Genomic DNA, 22,805 nt, shown 5'->3' on the forward strand with positions numbered 1-22,805 from the left:
TAATAATTAAATGGTATGTTATGTTGCTACACAAACAGGCAGTATTGATAGTTTATACAAAAATCCAACCCTGGGTGGGTTGAACTTTTGCAACCAGTACTAAATAGTACACATACAAAACATATTTACAATATCCCGATTACACATTAAATTATACGCCTTTGCATCGGAAAGTTTATGTTTGACCCTTGACAACGCATTGGAGTACGTCGAGTTATACGAGGAGTCGATCCAGCGACAAAACACTATATTCCATGTGTATCGGGCTTCGGCGTCCGGCGGGTGGTTTTGTTCTCAACTCGGCCGGCGGTCGACTTAGTTCCAACTTCACTAGTTCGGTACGGGCCCACTCGCGTAGCGGACGCGCCGTACACTGCGACCGGCGCGCGCATCACGAAAACAAAATAAATCGAACTTTGTTTCACGTGTGTGGGAACTTTGTTTGTGTGGACTGTGACGAACGAAGTGCAAGGGTGTCAGTGGTTTTGGCGGGAGACTTGGAAAGTTGCACGTTTCATGTAACTGATAATACTGGCTTTCGTAATTCCTAGATAACAGTGAGTACGGTTTTGATTTACTCTCGATCGCAGCTGTTCTATGAAATAATAATAACGAACCGCGCCTTTCTTATGTTAATTTATGACTTTTGTTTTGATTTTATGTAAAGCTTTAGCTGTAGGTGTTCAATTTAGTTGCAATTCAAGTAACTTTTATATTGAATAACTTGACGAATATAATCTGTATACACATTTTTAATAAAAATTGAAAAATACAGTTTTATCGAAAACTTTCAAAATCAAATGACTATTTGAGAAACCTCAATCTGATTTTTATGAACAAAAATAATTTTAAGATACTGTGATGGAATGATGGAACAATATAATGTTAGCGAGAATGTCTTTAGATACAAACAAAGCTAGCGATTGAAGGTGTGCGCAATTCGTTGAACTCTTTCGTATGCAGAACATGCGCTTGCGCAACGATATAAATATGGATTGAAGATATAATAACACATATCTTAAATACTCTAGCTTTATAAAAACGTCACATAACCTCTGAATACTTTTGGATATTGACACGTGACAAGTACATTTTTTTAATGTAATTAATTTATTTTCAAAAATAAAATATTCTCGTTTTATAATAATAATAATAGAATCGTTAGAACCTACACTAAATTTGTAAGAGAGTCGTGAGCCCCAAAGCCATTAAGGATAATATGAGACTAGCGTATGTATATCGCACTATTAGAGAAAAGTTACGAGCTACTTGAATAGCCAATTACAATAGGGACGCTTCCAAGTTAGAACAGGATCGCTTCCTTAGTTAGAATACGAATGCTTCTAAAGTCAGAATACGTACGTTTCTTAAGTTAGAATAGCAACGCTCCCTAACATAGGACCTTGCTATTCCTTACTGGTTCCCTCTGGCGTTTTGTTCGTATATTCCGAGTCAATTTAGGATAACTGCTAGCACTGATATTTATATACATTTCAGCTTGATTAAAGTAATTTTATATTTTCGAACGTTGTTTTACAAAGATTTCTATTGTATATATTGAATTGAATCTTTATTTGCACAAATGCACAAACGGTATTTTTTTATTTTCTCTTTTGAACAAAAACCACTGATGTATTTATATACATATCATTTCCTATCTATCACATTAAAATCATTTAAAACTATAAATAGAAAAAAAAACACTATAAAATCATACTATACCGAAAAAACTTGTTTATGCTCTATCTCATACGATATATGAAAATTTTATTTAAAAAAAAAATTAAAAATAAAATGTAGTGTGCAAAATCGAACGCACTCGCAATTGCATACTACGTAATATATTATAAGGAGATGGTCAAGTAGACGCTTATGCTTGTAAGTACATATATTAGTTTGCGGTTAAAATAGTAATAAATAATGAAACAGACAACCCTCGCTCTAGTTTACGTAGTAATTATACCAGTTTTATTACGTTTATGTAAAAAGGGACTTAAAAATGATTAACCGATTTATTTTTATGACTATTTAAGTACAGTTGAGTTTTTTTATTTTTGTTTAGATTCGATTAGTTACTACTATAGGTAGTAATACTACTAGCAATGTTATGTAATTGAGTTGCTTTAAGTTTATAATGCTAAAATGACACACCTACTAAAAATATATGTGTCGTGGTTTTATGAATATCGGACCTTGATGCTAATTTTATTATTATTATTATTAATTTTTTTATAACATTTTAAATAATTGCAAAATACAAAAACATATTGTAGTGTTGTTGTTGCCTTTAATATAATAAATCTTACCCATTAATATTATTACACATATATTCTCTGTAATATATAAAAGCTATGAGCCTAACGATCTAAATCTGTGACCAAAACTTAGTCCATTGGTCAGATGTAGGCCAGTATGTACGTGTTCTACATTATTCATTATATTGGTAGTTGACACAAAATCGTTAGTGCCCGCAGTTGGTGACTCATTAAAGAAATTCAAACTAAACACCGGTTACTTTCTGGTATTTTGTTCTACTGATAAATATGACTCAACTAGATTACACGATTGTACAAACAACGTCGCACGTCGGCTCCAAATATACCAATAACTATAACTACATGATATAATCGTTAATCGACTTTTAAGTAGTCTAATATTTTTCATTTCATTTAACTTAGGAAGACTCTAAAAAATATGTTGAATACGCAATTATTTTTATTACTTTTTCGTGCATATTCATTTGTTTTAAAATAGTGTTTTGTGTGAAGTCGGTTTTTCTTTTTGTTAAAATTTTATTTATGAACGATGATATTATTTTAATTAAAATATACAAACAAATTTATAAACATTTTTGGGACTCATCTTAACAATTTTAAATATCAATGAATTTTATAAATAAATCACGAATAATGCTATTTAATTTTATAATTCGATGTAAAATAATTCCATGCTTAAATCTTATCTTAAGTCAGAGATGTATCTTAGCATTCAATCTATCGATGCAAAGGTTTATTTGTTCATTTTGAGATACCTTGATAATTTATCGCTAAATCGCTTATTAACGATTTCGCGGTTGATTCCTCACCATATATTCCAGACTATTAAAAAACCAGAGCCAACTCTCTGATTTGTTACGTCATTAATCTTACTTAGGGTCGGCGGCCACCGAGAACGTGAAACAGCGAAAGTATATTGTAAATTAATAAAGAAATAACTTACCGCACAGCTCTGTATGATTTGTTGTTGAAATTAAGCATTTCATTCTGATTATTGCGTATGTCTATTTGTAGTGAATGTTAAATTTACGATCTATTTTATGGGTTAATGCAACCTAAACCGTTACAGGATTTCGTATTTCCTTGTTCTATATTTGAAAAATCGGATAAAAACTATAGATATTAAATATTTCTGTAAATGTTATAGTTATTAATTACTCATTTAATATATAATTATCATTATATAATTATATGACATATCAAGTCATTCTATTAAAAATCGTAACATATTTTTATATAAATAGAATAAAAGGAGTGCTAATTTTATATTTATTTTTCCAATGGTATTGGTAGGTAGATGAAACAATGGTCCAACGAATAGTAATCGGTTATTGATACTGTCAGAAATATTAACCAAATCGCCAATGCGCCTCCAATCTTGGGTACTCAACTGGCCCTCACCTTTCAAACCGGAACACAACAATAATAAGTGTTGCTGTATGATGAGTGTAGGTTACTTTACTGGACAGGCTTGCACAAAACCCTACCAATAAATAAATATAGCATGTATAGTAATTAGATCTGCAATAATATAAATTTAAAAGTTATTACATTTTGTGGTGATATATAAAGTAAGCCGCCAAAGGTCCCATTGCTGGGCCAGGGTATCAACTGTGTTTCTTAAATTCGGAGTGGTGGATATAATTAAGAGACTTTGTAGATCAGTGGACCAGTTAATATTTAATAGAATACAATATAGAATATGAAAAAAAAGTTTTGGAAAAAAAATTATATTATATTGAAGAACATCGTCTCTTGCATTTTAAGAGAATTAATTACATATATTGAAAAGTTGTAGTAAGTACTTATTACTAACATAAATAACTATAGCCATAATTATATAAAATCGATACATATGTTACTCACGCTAGACACGAACAAAGCCTGACTAATATTTCCAATGAAACTGATGCTTTTAGTCATTGACATAGACCTTACCCTTGATACCATGTTAATAATTAAACACATACTATTTGAAATAATGATTTTCATGAGTAAAATGATTTTAAAAAGGATAGCTTTTTGTATTGAATGAGGAATTGATATGCGGATATGAAAGAAGTGAAATTAATTACATAAAGTGTATTACGTCGATGGATTGAGGTTATATTTTTATTTTCGATTTCAGTTTCATCACTTGAGTGTATGTGTCATACATAATTCATTTAAGATCTTCTCGTGATATTGATCTATTGGTTATGACGTCATTTTTGTACTACAACAATCAAGAATATAATAATAATTATTAATACATTTTACAGTTGTATAATATAAATACTATATATAATATCATAGGTCTAAAGCGTGTTTTATAACGACTTGTTTGATAAACGGCTTACAACCGTCTCATCATAATATCTAATCGAGGATGTTATATGACATATGACGACCTTTTGTTTAACACAAATCCAATAAAATGATCAGTATAATTATTTAGGGCATAAAACCTAACAATTCTAAAGAAGTCTCTTAAATTATTTTCTACGCAGCCCAATAAAACACTGTGCTAACCTATAAAGGCTTAATTGGGGTAAGGTTACAAGAAATAAGGCCGTAACAATTTTAAGAAGTTTATATAGTTGTATTAAAATAAAGAGTTTCAAATTATTTTAAAGAAGTTATATACAATTTGTTCTATTGTTTCACAAATTTTAAAGATATATACTAATCTATTAACTAACTAATAACTGAGTTACCCCTAATTATTAACTCACTTGGGGTATGTGCAAAAATCTCTGGATGGGTATCACCCATTCGTCATATATTCTACCGCCAAAAAGTAACACTTGATATTTTTATGTTTGGTTCAGTTTGAAGGGCGAGTGAAATTGTAACTATAGGCGTAAGGGACAACATCTTAGTTCCTAAGGTCAGTAGCACATTGGCGGTGTAAGGAATGGGTAATTTCTTTTACAGTACGGTTCTATAAGTTTGTTACTGACGAATACACCAGTCCGCCTCTATAAACCCTAAATAAGTATGTCCTTTAAAAAATTTCAAGTACACGTTAAAGCCTTATAGTGTTACAATTTCAATTTTAGTTGATATTACTTCGATAGCATCAAATCATTTCGTAACCTTCACTGTGTGAGTGGTTCATAGCACGCAAACATTTGCGTCACGGCTAAACTGAATACAGTAAGAAGTTTAAAAAAATATATTCGAAGTCTTCTTTGAAAAGGTCGTATACGTCAGCATTAGTATACGTTTTGTTCACATTATCGATAATAATGCGTCACTAACTGGAAGATCAATGCCCTTTTTTGGTTAATGTATTTAGTTTTATATTCTATAAAAAAAAATTGTCAGTTAAATAAAATTAGATTTTATTAATATGAATATTGCAGTATTCAAAAAGTCTCTTCAAAATTATATAATTTGGATATATATTTTGTGAAGCAACAATACACTTAGTTTTAGTAATGTCTATGTCATTTCAGACAATAAATCGATGAGGCAATAAGCTGTCATCCCCGTGGGCTGTGACCCGTTCTGTCTGGACCCGTTATTTCACTTCCTGTTTAGGAACTTTTTATTCAAACAGTTGTATGAAATATTACTGTTTTTGAATCAACAAGATACACGAGAACGCGTTTATAGATGAAATCGATAGCCCTGTTTTTACCGACGAGACTCGACACTGGTTTTGAGATACGCAATGAAAATACAATCCAGACGACACTCTGTACATACATATGTAATGTATGTATGGTAAAACAAAGTTACGGAATTGGTTATGGGTTTAATACTACTTAAATATAAAACAGAGACAAAAACACTGTATAATAATAATGTTACTGGAAAAATGTTTGACGCTTGATCAATTTTAATTTCGCTCCGTAGAACCTTATATTATTATAACTATAATATTATTTAAATGATAAAAATTCATTTTATTAATATTATTATTTTAATTACTTTGAAGTACTTATTTATTTAAGGAAAAAGTTACAAGAAAAAAAATGGGGTAAAAAGTATGATCAATCAAACAGTTTCGAAGTTTAGTTATCCCAAATATTTAATTACGAGTATATAACTCTATAGGATTGTATAATATACGGGTTCATATTTTAATTGACAGGATAGCTTTTAATCTAACTATTCCTGCTATCTTTGACATATTGAGGTTTCAACTAAAAGTAACATTTCAAACACACAGTTCGCGAAATTCCAGTTTAAGCTCTTTCGTAACTATTGTCTACAATCGACTCAAACGTTTTATTACGAAATCATATCTGAGATTTCTCTGATTTGTCGGCATTTTTTGTCAATGTCACGACTATGTTACGTGGGCAGTAACGTCTGCACCGACACAAAAGGCTTTTGTGGTAACGTCCTAGGTCATTAATGGCTAGATTATACTTTTACGTCATTGCTCATGAATAATGTAGAGACATTTATGGGTTCAGCGAAATGGTCTCGGTCTTGCGTATTGAAAAGCGGTTACTGCTGTACGAATGTGAATGTATAGTACATATATTGGAATAAATTGTTTTAGGTCCCTTTGATCCGTTATGACTTATTTACATTTAATTATCATTATATTACTTTGTCGCGATGAATACATGGTGCATTAAACACCATCTCCAATGCTAGTATACATTTGGTAAAGTAAAGTTTCCCAATAAATTAAAAAAAAAAACTGAGAGTGCCTGCAATTTTGTTTTTTATTTCCTGATTTGTACTCCAAAATTATAATTCGGTTACGCGTGTTACATTCGTTATAGATTACTGAACTGTATATGAGTTAATTATATAATATACAAGCTGTGTCCACGACTTCGTGCGAATTTGAATTTAACAAAAAAAATGTAGCCTAAGTTACTCCTTATTACATCATCTATCTGCAAGTTAAAATTTCGTCATAAATTTTTCCAGCTTTTCCAGATACTAGCCGGAACAAACAGACAGACAAATTATTGTAAAAAATGTTCGGTATGGGTATCTACCATGTATACATATGTATGCATTTAGTAAAAGCAAACTGAAATTTAATTGTATGTATAAATAAATTTATATAAATAGATTTATATAAATTTTAATTTAATTTGTAATAGTGGCTTTATATTTTTTTATCCAGTACATTTAAAAGCTATCATCAGGTAGACGGACAGAAACGTTAGTGTAAACTTAATTGATATTCGTTTTATTAATATTTATAAAACTTTATATAAATCAGATATTTAGACGTTTCAAAAATTAATAGATATGCGATATCAAACAACCCTTTCTAAAAACTGATAAGTACTTACAATAAATACAATTATTACATTCATACAGATAATATACAATCATTGCTTTCGACGATATTATCAGAAGCGGCGCGGGGCAAGCGTTCGCTCGAATTGACATTTAATTATCAGAGCGACTACTGGAATGAAGAACACGTACTTAACTATTAAGATACGTAAGATACTAGTGAAATACGCAATATATCTCGGGAATAAAGTGCTCGCGGTGTACGCTATGTCGAACAACTTCTACGATAAACATTTCCATCAATTCTAATTAAATGTGACATTCATTCAAATATATAAATAAATAACGTTTCGCATTTATATATGTATATAATACGCTAAAATTTTATCCAAAATCTATAAAAAATTGCGATTTGCCTCAAACTTTTAATATGCTGTCTGTATCTGCTATACTGTTTTATCATTTTCACATGACCGTTTTAAATGAATCATAAAATATTTAATAAATCCACTACTATAGGTACACTTAGAAGTGGGTACATGTCGACAGGCTTGGCACTATACTTTATTACCCATTAAACATATTTTACAACGCAACTTGTAATTAATTTCGCATCAAAATTTTAAATCATTTTACGAAAGGAAGCCTTACCTTAACGATAGGCAAAATGTGGACGTCAATTAAAAAATAAACATTCAAAATATTTAAATATATTTTAAGAATTCGTAATGTAGTTACTGAGTTCAGCGTGTTATGCAAGTATAATATTTCCTTCATTTGCTTTGAATCATTCAGGAAAAGCATCTTCCATTAGGCGGACTACGACATAACCGGCCTTATATGAAAAGTTATTTAGCCGCGTAATATCCTCCTTCTAAAAAAGTCTCTATTTCTAATGAAATAAGGATGAAGAAATCAACTCTCCGAGTGGACAGGATAACTCATTCATATATCCATAAATGGGAAACTAGAAATATTGCCGCCGGCGTAAAACAACTCGATAAATGCGGACAGCATCATAAGTTTCATAAAAAGTGATCAGTATATTCTTGAGTTGAGCAAGCCTATCTGCTGCAATGCACTCAGCATTGCTTCTAGATAAAAATACTAAAGTTTTAATTTAATTCGACTCAAATTTAAACAGTATTAGATTATATATCCATTATGTATATTTATGATTCGGTACATACAGATTATGTTGCATATTGCTAACAACTAACCTCATAGTGAATAGGTTTCTTAATAGCAAATAGTATTTTAATCATTAATTTGTATATCAATGCATAATGTAACAAATATATACTGTTTCAGTCGACGGCATTGAATCCCTTGTTGGTATAAAAACACTGTGAACGAGGTACATTTCCATTGGGCAGTATAAAAACTGATCCGCTTGTGGTACCCCCCAGACGGGATTGCAAGTCAAACCCGTTAGGGGCTGATGACCAGCGTTTTTTATAGATTTGAGAATTATCAACAAATTGGTTCAGTATCAATTTGTTTATTGATCATGTATAAAGATTTAAGTAATTTGTACTTTTTTTGTCGAGATGGCCCAGTGGTTAGAACACGTGCGTCTTAACCGATGATTGCGGGTTCAAACCCAGGCAAGCACCGCTGTTTCATGTGCTTAATTTGTTTTTATAATTCATCTCGTGCTCAGCGGTGAAGGAAAACATCCTGAGGAAACCTCCATGTGACAAATTTCATAGAAATTCTGCCACATATGTATTCCACCAACCCGCATTGGAACAGCGTGGTGCAATATGTTCCAAACCTTCTCCTCAAAGGGAGAGGAGGCCTTTAGCCGAGCAGTGGGAATTTACAGGCTGTTGTTGTTGTTGTTGTACTTTTTTGGCTAGTAATATCGATCTAGTTTTTATTACTGACTAAAAACTTCAAGAAGCTATTAACTTGCCTTAGAGGATGCACTTGTCCAACAATGGATTACAATTGACTGATGATGACAACTGTAATTAGTTATATTAATTTGTTAAATATAATTAATGCATTTATATTAATTAAAGAAAATAATACAGTTGAAATAAAATATTGATAATATATATTGTAACTGTTAATTGCTCCGAATTGTAATTACGTATTATGCATGTAACATTGTAATTATATATCTGAAACGGATTTTTTTGTATAAAATGTTAAGGCTTTTTTTCGCCAAAGCTTATTAGAGCACCATAATCATTTATACGGTCTAAATTGGTATCTAACCCCTCATCTGTACAATCATCATATGTACAATAGCTTCGTTTGTATCAAAGCAGCTATTCCCATATTTTCATCTAAATTTTTAATAAATTGCAACGATTTGTCGTCCAGATTTAATATCAACCCGTACAATCTGTCTACAAACTGTGAAACTATGTGTAAATAATATTGTTATCAAATTTAATATATATTACACGAGACAGTTATATTATTCTTAAGATTAGATTTGATCAAGAATGTCATTTCAAATTATATAAAGTTACTAACTAATAGTGGTATATATATTAAATTTAAAAAATATTGTATTAATATATAGACGACCAATAAAAAAAAACTTTTACAACTTTTATTTATAATAATTAAAATTTGTAAGTAGGTAACCAGTTCCACCAAATTGATTAAAATATTCACACCCGAGTGAATGACAAAAGTAACTTTTCTTTGAATATTTAATTCAAATAGACCATTGTAATTAAATATATGGATGGCTAATAAAATACAAAGAGATAAGAAACGACTGTAGTTTCGCTAAGTCACTTTTGAGACCGGAACACAACAATATTTAGTATTGTAGTTTGGGGCTATACCACTAGAGGATATAGGCTATACCGGAGTACATTTTATAAACAAAATTAAGAATAAAATATAGGTTACAATCCGGAAAAGCTCCAACAAGCGTCCTTGTTGGAGTTGGAGTTGGAGTTCATGCAGCGGTAGTAAAGGAACATTACGCGAGGAAGCTCGAATATCTTGAATGAAATCTCTGGATAATATATAAAACAAAATAACTTTTAGATTTAGATTGTTTTAATGAATTTTAATATGGTATTCATAAAAACATCATAGTGATTCAAGGAAAAAGGTTTATATGTATAGAACACGTATGTCATAGAAATTCTTGCCTTTTCATCCAGAAAAGGCAAGAATTTCAAATTTTCTAGTGGAAAAAAGCAAGATTTTTTTTCTTTATATACTTGTTCTTTAATCGAATGCTCTTTCTTACCTTTGTAAAGATTTTGTAAAGAACACGGGTTGCAATACAAATGTAAAAACGTGTAGTAGAACCTACTTCTCCTTAAGAGGAGGGTCGTCTCTAAGAAAAACTACGTGCGATATTTAAATTTTTTCCATATTACATTATTTTCGATGAAATTCATAAAATAACGTTGTTTCGATATATATATCACTCGACTTTGATTCATATAATTAAACATAAGCCCTAGAATACATGACATGATATATTTTACTGTTAGTCTACAATCATGTTTCGAACAAAGAGAACAGAAAACAATATAGACCGATCTCAATTCGTGACCGAGACAAAATACCTAATAGCATACCTATATTCCAAGCAATATGTCACAGTACAGGATCAGATAGCATGTCGCGATGGCAATAACGGTCAGCTTCGGGACAAGGGATTTATCGCTTTCCGAGTAGATAATAATTGTTTTCTCGATATCGGCTGGAGGGAATCGTGGGCGCACTGAATAGGGTACTCGTCCACGCTGTCGCGTCACTCGGATCCTTCGATTTAGCCTTGTTGGAAAGTAATTGATAAATATGCAGATTGATGAAAACGTTTATCATTTCAATATGAATATAACTGAAGAACAGATAAAGAAAAGGACTAATCAGAAACTATTTAATGAAAGTTAATACTGACAATTCCGAATGAACGGATGTTTTCGTCTTTGTTACATGAAGTAAATATATATGTAGATGTTATATTACTTATTCCAATTCAAGAATAAATTAATATTCGCTGTTTTTAGTCTGTGAAATCCTTTTAAGCTTAATATTTAAAAATCGAAGAAGTAAAAAGTTGAAGTGGCCAGGCTTTTCAAATGTTTTATTTAACATTCTAAAAGAAAACCTTTTTAGAAATTGCGTTTCAAAATCTGGAAACTGTTAAGCAGAGTTACATTTGCATATTCCCATAAGTTCTTTGAAGGCATGTTTTATTTAAATTCGATTTTAGTAAGAGTCTTCTGAATTTACCGAGCACACGTAATTTCGCCTTAAACTGTGTTATCTCGCCCAGCCATCTCTCTTATGCAAATATCTACAACGGTAACTATAAATAATTTTAAGAAATTGTCCATATCTGGTTTACGTACAGATGTGCAGTAGACTTGTTAAGATAAATCATCTCTATGAGATCTGCATACGGAAATGTTCTGTGAATTTCTGGCCTGAATCATAGAGTATTATTATTATAATATTAGAATTAAAACGATAAATTTCTGTTTATTCCATTTATTAATAAAGTTTATTTAGTATATATATAACGTTACGACACATGGAATAAACTTTAATGTGGATAAAACCGCGGTAGTTGCTCGTCAGGAAATGTGCTGATGTATGTAAGATTTACTTTATTTATTGATAGGGTTTGTCAAAATATTCAAAATTATATGAAATGTAATGATACCGACTTCATCATCATTAATATAAATATTTGTCATGAGCGAGGATCAAAGTCGGAGCTACTAAGGTACACAAAATTTACAGTTTCACAAGACACATAAGTTGAGAAAGAAAAGTTTTTTTTTATAATACTTATAATAAATAGTAAAAGTAACTTTTTTTACACTTAGAAAATTTAATAGTACCTACACAATATGTATACTAAATACAAAACGGCGTTTTCTAGGTATAATACCACTTTGACTAGTACATAAGGCAGGTCAATACAGTTGGCGATCGACTCGTAGGTTCAGTTTGTTGTTGACATTGCCGGCCGGTTACGTGAGTGAAATAAAAATACCCGACGCCGTCGAACCTGTGGTGTGGCAATAGAGTACCACATTGATACGGATTAATTAGAATCGTAAAAACAAAACGCTTAATGTATACACAACCACGTAGAATCAAAAGGGTTTGATTTGCATAGTTCCCGGTACAACCTTATTGTTCGTGTGTGGTCTTCGTTACCATGGTTACGCTATCGTGGAACGACCGATCTTAGCCGATGGACGGCCAACGCTAATTGTAGTACCAAAGAAACAGAAGACTTCTAAATGTCACCGGTTGACCGTTAGCCTCATTTCCTATCTATTCAATATAATTAACAGCTCTTTAATTACAAAGGTCGAGACCTCAATCTGATTAAGTAAACTGTACGATTAACATTGGATTGAAGATATTGTGTTCAAGATACATATATATTGAATCGATTGCTATCATAAGTCAAAAGTCGATTCAAAGACCTATGATATACATTATAGGTTTTTGAATCGCCTTATTACAATCATCGCGTGACATGTTGACATTATAAAATTAATTATGTATTAATATGCGAAGAAATAAGTTTTTAGTAATATGCGTAAAAAAACCTATTAGATATTAACTATGAATCAATATTTTGAGATGTCCAAAAAGGATGGATCGATTATGTATGTTTATATAAGTCAGAAGTGACACGAGAAATTTGTATCCAGTTTGAAGGTTAGAATTTTTTTTAATAAAATACATTTTTTTATTTACATAAAATCACTAACAGTACATTATTTCTTTATAAAGGTGATCTGAATTTCATTAAATTGTGTTAAGAAGATTTAATTAAAACGTCAAAAACACAAAGGAAATACAACAATCTGTTTATAATTATTTTCTATTCTACTTAATTTAAATGAAATACTTTTATTATATGTTTAAAAACTAATTTTTTAACAGAGTAATTATTCAAATAAGGTACAGTCGATTTTATTTTACCAATTTATTATTATTTAACTTAGTTTTACTTTTTTCATTCTATAAGCTTGTTATATTTTAGTATAAAAAATTAAAATATAATAAATGTAACATCAAAAATAATATTTTAATTTACTTAGACTGAAATACCAAATTTTATTTCGCTTAAATCTTTTATTATGAAATTAAAAATATTTCTAATAAAATAACTTAGAATATTGCTGAGGCAGTGCCACCTTAGGCCTCACCTATTTTTGTCCAAGTTAAATTTAGTAGCCAAATCCGGTTAATTATAACAACTGGTTTATAATTAAATGTAGCCTTATGACCCGAATAGTGGTAATACCACACAAAATCACGCAACTGTAGTACGGGTGAGTAAAGATATTATAATAAGCTATATTCAATATATTCAAATGGACTGGTTTATTTAGAATGAATTATATTAACATATCAAAGTTTAACCAAAGTAAATAATAATTAGACAGTTTAATCTCTATTCAAGAACATCTTACGGTGTATGTCCTAAAATAATATTTACTTAACGTAGGAGTAAAATAGTTAGGATAGGATGGAAATGTGGGAAACTTTGAAGAAAAGGAATTTAATATATTCTCCTCATTATTATAATATATTTAAGGCACAACCTCGAGCCGAATAAGAATAAAATAAACACATTAACGGTCTGTAGCCTTGTCACTATGGCAGCTACTATGCACTATGTCACTAGGTCCTATGACAACATTTGGAATCCTTCATACCACGCTACTCCAAGTTATGCTAGTCAATATGTGACATATTTTCAATGTTTTCCTTCACTGTCTAGTTCGATATGAATTATGAGATCAAATTAAGCACATGGAAATTATTAGGGTGTGCCTGGGTTTATCGCGCAATATTCGGTTAAGGTAAACATCAGACCATCTTTGCTAGCTAATAATAATTTGCGTATTAATCTTCTTCAGTTTAAACAAGTCATTATAAAAACTTTGAAACATCATCGTCTACAGATTACCATTTTTCAATCTGCCTTATTATAAAAACAACAAATTATGTTGTATATAAATTATTCATTCTACTGAAAATTGTAAGCTAAGCTTAGTGTCATAGGTAAAACGTTTTTAGGTCGCTACAACTAATTAAACGGCTGTTGTTCACGCAAAATACCGGTAGCTCGCGTAGTAAAGTACAGCTTGTGATTACCGGTTCGTGATGAAAAAAAAAAACATAATCGTAGTAACAATATACTTTGGTGTTTATAACTAGGTCAATTATATTTTTATATATTACAGTACCTATTTTTGAAGTACATTGATTTATGACATTAAAACCAAATAAAATAGCCTTGAACGTTAAAGATCTAGTTTAATTAATAAACCAAAAGTTATTTTATAGTTGCTTTGATTTAGTTTATGCCATATTATGTAAAGTAAAAAATAGCCTTCAATGTCACACTATTTGGAAATGGCTTTATTCCAGCAGTCTACACCAAAGTGGACTTGATAAAATTATGGCAGAATATCTTTCCACGTATAGTTTTTCTCAAGATATTTCTTTCTCAAGTTTAATAATAATAAAAATAAAGTAGATGAAAACTCGAGTTAGTCTATTTATGTGATAGCTAATATTCTTGACGGTGAGTTTTACTTTTATCTATTATACAAATGAAAAATCTTTTATTGGCTAAAATAAATAAAGATTAGTTAAAACGAAGTGTCTATGATATAATGTAATATATTTAGCGAAGATTCCATTTCAATTTAAATATTCCAGTATTATAAAAGATGTTATGCATTGATTAATGGATGCTTTCTGAATTCACTCGGTTGCGCGTATCATCTTTCAAACGCCTGTCAAAACTTCACGCTACCGACGACCTTTTCGGTTAGCCTGTGACGGTTGCGTGTTAACGAGTTCGATACCTGATTGAAGTAATTGACTTGAAATGGTTTTAGTTATAAATTCATTTAATTTATATTAATATTTTTTATAGTAATATATTATTGAGTACCTACTAGTCTTGATATTGGTTACGGATGTTACTCAATTCAATTGCATTCTATAGAAAAGACAATATATTTAATATCAACACTCCTATTATTTTCTTAAATCGCCTTTTATTAAAACCTCACATAATTGTAGTTACTGATTTAGTTTATTTAAATTGTATTGTCTTCAAAAATAAAATGTAGCTCTGCAAAGCTTGGCCCAATCTCTGAAGCAGTGCCGCTTATATTTCATTGAAAGATTTGCCTCACGCTTTCGGGTAATTACATTAAATTAAAAATTTTAATTAATCACGTATGATTACTTCCTTGCGTTGAAATTGTTTCGCTTCATACCGAAACGTAATCCACAGAAATATCACGTTTGCATTTTAATTATTTATACTTTCTCAATTAATTTAAAATTTAATTATTAATATATGTATATATTTATATAGTTCAACTGCCTAGTTAGTTTCGTGTCAAGTGACTTCGAACGCACATTCTGATCTGGAGCCCAAAATAATTAAAAAAAATACTTCTGGCGAAAATTTTTCATTAGAATACTGAAAGCGAGTTATTTCTGCGCGGTTGGCTAGTCCTCTTGAGACTGACTGAGATAGCTGAACTCTGTTAGTAGGACATAATCCTAAGGTAACATTTTTATATAGACATTAGAACTGTATAGAAACCGCATTATACACCGTCGTGTCTTATTAACACACCATATACACTATTGTAGGCAATAAATGCACAAATATAAAATCATGCTAGTTTCCCACAAAACGGGAAAATTTCTTTGATTGATTGATTGATTGACAATCCGTTGACGGCAATGAATTTTGACATAACATAACAAGATTCAATAATACAAAAACTGTACATGTACCTCCAGGTGAAATGCCTGACCCAACTATTAGTAAATCCTTAGCCAGAATTTGCTCATCACTAGTTCAGTTATGATTAATGACTTCATTAGCACAGAGCGATTGCGGATCGTTTCATCATGAGACCTTTATCAGCGAACAGTATTACATAGAATTAACACAATCTTATTCAGAGTGTTGATTATTATTTGTGATAATTGAAGTAACCATAATCATCTGACTAATAGGATTTCATCATAACTTGCAAAAAATATAGAAATAAGTGTAGTCGTTATGATAGCAATGAACAAAACTACTTGTAAATTAAGTTATTAATTCGACATTAGGTTCTACAAATTATATTAAAATTATTATATTGATTATGTTATATGAATAATAATTTTCTCGAAGGCTCGTTTTGTATTTATTTTATGAATTTTCATGATTATTTTACTTGAATAGGATTTCAATTTGTTTGAGCCAAATAAACGTCGTCATATAAATTATTAAATACAAAATTGATTGAGATCCGAAACAATTGTGCAACCAGGTGGAAAACGAGGGTCTTAACTGAGGGTTGCGGGTGGAATTAAATTCAATCATTTTCTTCAATATGAGAGGACTCATTTGGCGCAATTATAAGCAGTTTCTTACATACAGTGGACTAATTTACTTTGCATGTATATATGTATATCTAAGAGTCTATTTGTTGGAAATAACTTCAGTATTTTTATTTTGTAAAGATTATATATATTTCAATTGTGTAATTGTGTTTGTGTTAATCATAAAATAAAAGTAATTTTATGAGGCAATAGACTTAGTTCCCTTTAAATATGTAAATAAATTACACGATAAATCAACTTTTTTCTCAAAGTATAATACGTTCTACTTTTACAGACCTACATCATCTTAAGACAGATTTTACAACGTGCTCCAAGAATTCGCAATATATCCACTTACCTACCTCAGTCATAAACTCTTTTATTTTCATTCCCGTAGGTGATTCTGAATGCAATTTAAGCCTGTCCCAAGCAAATGCTTAATAAAAACTGACAGGCAGTTTCGGGTTATGAGTTCCAGGAATTGTAGACTATTTTAAATATATTACAACAAGCCCGACGAGTTTTGGCTATTGGGCTATTTTGATTAACATTTAAGGTCAATTTCATTCTCTTAAATTAAAAATAAACCTTGCAGTAATCATGCTATATTTATGTCGTGCAATGTCTAAGCTACATGAAATAGAAATATCTTGGTGAACCTCCCAAACGCGAATTCACTTAATAAATTTTCAATCAAACGGATCTTATAACTGGTTCAATGGTTAAGATTTGGCGACTCTGTACCAAATGGTCGGAATCATACGTCAAAATACAAATTTTGATACATTTTAACTTCTACCGAACTAAAATACCGAACTACCGATCTTACGATCGGTAAGACAAAGGGCTTAATTGAATATAGTTAAACGAACAAACATCCAAAGCGCTATCAAACCGCAAACCGAACTAGAATTATTTGTGCCAATGACTTGATAATTCCGTATTGTTTAACCGAGGCTCGGTTTAATTAACATGCCAAGTTATCTGGATGTAGCCTTAAACGTGAAACTTTTAATCAGAAGGGCTAAGACTTGCTAATTTACATAGTTAAACAATTCGCTGCGTTCTTTCTTCGGATTTTACATCTAGATATTAGTAACGGGAATGTCAATCGGATACAAGGTACTCGCTAAGTCCTGAGGTCAGCTGTTTACGTAAACTGATTACTGGGGTCACATAAAGTTACGACTGCATTTCATATACCTACACGTAAATTGCTCTGGTTTATTTATTGCTACAAATGCATGTTACTATAATTTAAACGCGACAGCTGCCTCAACTTATTTCCAATTATATTTAGGCTTAGGGGATAACTGTGTATGTATAAAGTAAATGTTTCTTAGTAAAAGCCAAATACAAAAGAATCCGAATAAAAAGTGAAGTTATATTAAGAAGGAAAAAAATGTATAAATTTATTTTTTTCTTAATATCGTAATACCGGTTTGGATAAAGCCGAGATGGATCCATGTGGATCTTAATCAAATTAATAAAGTAGACTTTTGTGTCGTGAATGTATAATTCATCTTGTTCTCTGCTGAGAAGGGGATTAACATGCGAAAACATATATTATTATTAGGAAATAATTTTGTCTCATTTTTCCAGGAAAGCGTCGTCAAAAAGCGAAATAAGCTCCAAATATTTGCTTTAAATATGATAGGGTTTGATTGATTGGGTGTTGATATTTTTATCTTTATTATAAGCATAATAATGTGCGTATAGATAACTTTTTAAAAACACATATGTCTAATTACTTTACAAGATAATTTTAGTTCAATCCAAATTATTCACAGAAAACAAATCGTCATATCTACGGTATAATAAGACAAATCAACAGCTCAACTTTGAGGCAATTTTTATGAAGGCTTGTACAAAATTACGAAACATTGCATAATATAACCTCGATAGATCAGATTCTTATCCACGAGCAGTCACTTATCAAACACCCTATAAAGATAAACCGATATTCCACAATGGTGTGGTCCAAACGTCCGGACCGCGATCATAAAACTTAACTCGCGGTGGCCGGTCCGTCACACGTTTTTATGACTTCGTACTTGTACATAGAGACGCACAAGTTTTGTACTAGGAAAATAAATATAGTCAACGTGTATCATTAAATTAGTTATTTTACTTTCATATATTGTATCAACTGGCAACGTAAATCTTTATTCAATAGACGATGAAATGTTTCGTTTAAATTAAAACACAGATTATTTTTATTTGTTTTTATTGCATTATTATTTTCTTAACATCTCGTTTACGACCGTCAAGCGACCTCGACGTCATTTTTTTATCGTTACCCGCTTAATGTATACTGTCTTTAAATAATACGATAAACCGGTTTAGTTTACTTTTTCAATTATTCCATTCATTGGTTGAAATTCGAAATTCCTTTAGTATATGTTTTATTGTGTCTTGCGGGCCGGATGTAGACGTACTTGTTTGAGGTCGCTTGTATTCAATTCATTAACAAGTATACCTTTAGACATAAGTAGTAATCATTTTCATTCCCTTTTACCTACCTCATTCAAAATATCAATGTAATAAAAATTTAGATTTTAGACAGAAAAAAAAACATTCTTTTATAAGACCCAAATCAACTTATCTTCAATATATAAGTAAAATTGAGTTTCAATCACGTATATTTTAATTTTGCCCTATTGTAGAATCTGACTTCTTAATTGTCATGCGCATTATGGACGGTTAGACAACTGATTTTGATTGAAGTTAAATTATAATATTGGACTTGTATGAAAACACTATTTTTATATTGATTCAACATTCACAGTAACGTAAATACACTATGTTAATTCTGTAAAAAAGAGGTTATCTTAATCTCTGAGCTCAAGACTTCTTCCATGAAGTTTACGTTAAAAATAATATGTACGAGATTGCACAGTATAATTAAAATAATATTTTTATCCACAATTATATTTAATATTTTGATACAAATAGTGACAATTGTGTTATAGTAGCTAGAGAAGTACAAACGAACTTGTAGCGCCGGGTTTCCGTCGTCACATAGTCAATGCATCCTTCTTTGGTCAAGGTATTTGCTTCTATAATTAAAACCCAGATACCTACTGTTTTTCCGATTAATAAATTTAAATCTGATATCAAAAAACAATAACAAAGGAGACATTTTATTAAATAGTTTATTATATGACAATAAAAAGGATGAAATGGGTATTCGTTGATGTTTATGCAGTACTTATATGTAATACTAATTTAATTGTTTTGAATTAATCTATTATAATATTAAAAATGCGCAAATACCCATGTCTGTAACCTCTTTACGCGTAAACCACTGAACTGATTTACATGAAAATTTTTGTGTTGATAGTTTGTGACATAGGCTACTTTTTTTTTAATTTACCCCTCGAGAGGATAAAATGTGGGATGACGATTTGCGTGCTACTGTTAATTTTATAAATTTCACGCGAGTAAAGCCGCTTTTTAATCTAGTATTATTATATAATAATACAAGACCAAATACGAGAGTGTATATATATTTTGATATGGTACATGATTAACTATTATATGACATTTTTAGTATGAATATTTTCCGTGACACACAAAACTTACCTCTTTTTAACATTAAACTTATATTCTCACGAAACCGAATATTTAATGTATTTGTAAAAGTATGACGATTTTAATTAATTTTCAACTATTACAATAGCCGAGAGCAATCACATTTGTGATTATTTTATACGCACGAATACGTACGAATAAGCTTTACAGATTATTAAGAAGTTTCGACATTGCCATCGCAAACATTTTTATGCCGTCTCGAATTTCTATATAACCGTGAAGTAAACCATGAGAGTTTTATAGTTCTCGAATACATTTTGAATGCATTTTATCTCCCGTGTGCCGTCAATCAATGTTTTAAAATCGAGAAATCTTCGCTGTAAAATCAGTAGACGAGAGATTTTTTTTGTCAGAATGCGTATTCGTAAAACATCTAGTCATGGTTGGCACCGTAGAGGAAAAAATATATTAAAAGTTGTATTAAAAACTTTGCTTGTTAAATTTAATTCATTATATTGAAACTAGATTAATTGCATACGATACTAGTCGACACTACTAAAGTAAAGGGTATATTCGTATCTATTCCAAAACATTATAGGATTTGCCGTTGCAATTTTTGGAGCATACTGTAATGGATATACTGTAATACTCGGTCTTATTATCTGTTCTAGCAGAATTTATTTGGACACAACCTTTTTTAATTTTAATTTTTTAAGTATTTGACGTCATGACTATAAATATATCTTAACATAGTTAACGTATTTTAAGACGAACCAACCAAACTGCAGATTTTTTTTGCATTTGTATAAACGTTAGGCGTGAGTTTGTAATGTTTTCGAAATCACTCGTCCATTATGAGCAACACATACTTTATCTTTAAGATGAAACTAAAAAAAATTAAAGCGATCCCTGGTGAACGGGGCGGCAATACAATCATTAAAGTCCTAATGGCAGCTTAAATGGCTTTAAATCACGTAATCTCGGTGCGAGTTTTTCAAGAGTGTGTATATTCACCGACATAATTATTGAACAAGGTTGGAATTCCAAAGTATTTTATTTATTTTAACTTAAAAATTTGGAAAAGTTATCGAACAGCTATATGAAAAAGTAGTTATGATAGATTATGTGAAGTTTATTCAAGTTGCCTGAGCCGAGGTGGCACAGTGGTTAGAACGCTTGACCGACTATTGCAAACCCAGGGAAGCATTATATATAATGAATTATAAATTAAGCAACATTCATGTGCTTAATTTATAATTCATCTCGTGCTTGGCGGTGAAGGAAAACATAGTGCAGAAATCTGTATGTTACACACCCATTTTAAAGAAATTCTGCAACACGTGCATTCCACCAAAACGAATTGGAACATCGTTGTGGAATATGTCTCTCCTCAAAGGGAGAGGAAACCTTAGCCCAGCAGTAAGAAATTTACAGGCTGTTGTTGTTGTTACATTTTCAATTTACAAAGACATTGATATTTAATATGACTGACAAAGCCAGAGAGACTCAACACGTGCGTTCACTCTTCGCGTGGGTGTCAATATGTTTGTAACAAAGCGGCAGTCGAATGTGAAGCTGGATTTATTTCATTTCTAGCTTATAACTCAGGCCAATACGTGACCGATGCTCACGCCTACGCGTGCTAATATATCTTAGGAGTGAACATACAAGATGATTGCAAGCTTACGATCGCGTACTTAGTAACATGCATTTGCATACGCCCGGAAGAAAACATTTAAACTAGTTTTACTGTTGCCGTCTCTTTCTATCGGTCTTGCGTTAATGAGGATAGTGGTCAATTGGAGATCTAGTCATCGGGTAAAGTCGGGTTCATTTACAATTGCGTAAATTAATACTTTAACGGTCCTAGGTTTATGAACAAGGTTTTCAATTATCGAAAAGTAAACTGTTATGGTTTCCCGGTGTAAGCATCCGTTCGGTTATAGTTATTGGTTCGGAGAAAATATACTGAGAATTCCACAGCACTTAGTAATACGAAACGGTAGCTTTATGAGAACCGAATGCTAAATGGCTAAATAATCAAATTAAATCGGCACATATTATTTGGAACTATAATAAAACCACCCACGATAAGTATACACCCATATTGTTCACGATTACATTAACATGACTCTATGATTTGTGCTCGTTGAATTATATCCAGGTGAAATGGTAGCGATTTTCACATACACTACCGGGGTCATATCAGACTACTATTAATGGCTAAAGGTCACATGGAAAGGTCATATCCTGTTCTGCCCGCTTTCTACAGCTCTGATTTTAACTGGTGCAACTTTGCCGCCGTCGGCCATTTAAAAGGTCAACTAAAAAATGTTATCTATTTTCAGTCTTACTCTAAATTCTATGGAAAATGTTGCAACTAAATACCATTTGATACGGATACATTTTATGTTAAACAGCAAT

At 31.0% G+C, this 22,805-nt stretch overlaps 1 protein-coding gene across 1 annotated transcript in view; it reads left to right on the forward strand.

The window, feature by feature from the left end:
* The first annotated feature begins 315 nt into the window (after nucleotides 1-315).
* Nucleotides 316-22,805, forward strand: part of LOC124531829 (cadherin-86C) — a 102,178-nt gene continuing 79,688 nt past the window's right edge. Inside the window, exon 1 of the mRNA XM_047106367.1 lies at nucleotides 316-557. The gene's annotated coding sequence lies outside the window, so the exon portion shown is untranslated. The remainder of the gene's footprint in view (nucleotides 558-22,805) is intronic.

This window comes from Vanessa cardui, chromosome 8 (genome assembly GCF_905220365.1).
Source record: "Vanessa cardui chromosome 8, ilVanCard2.1, whole genome shotgun sequence".
Lineage (NCBI taxonomy): Eukaryota > Metazoa > Arthropoda > Insecta > Lepidoptera > Nymphalidae > Vanessa > Vanessa cardui.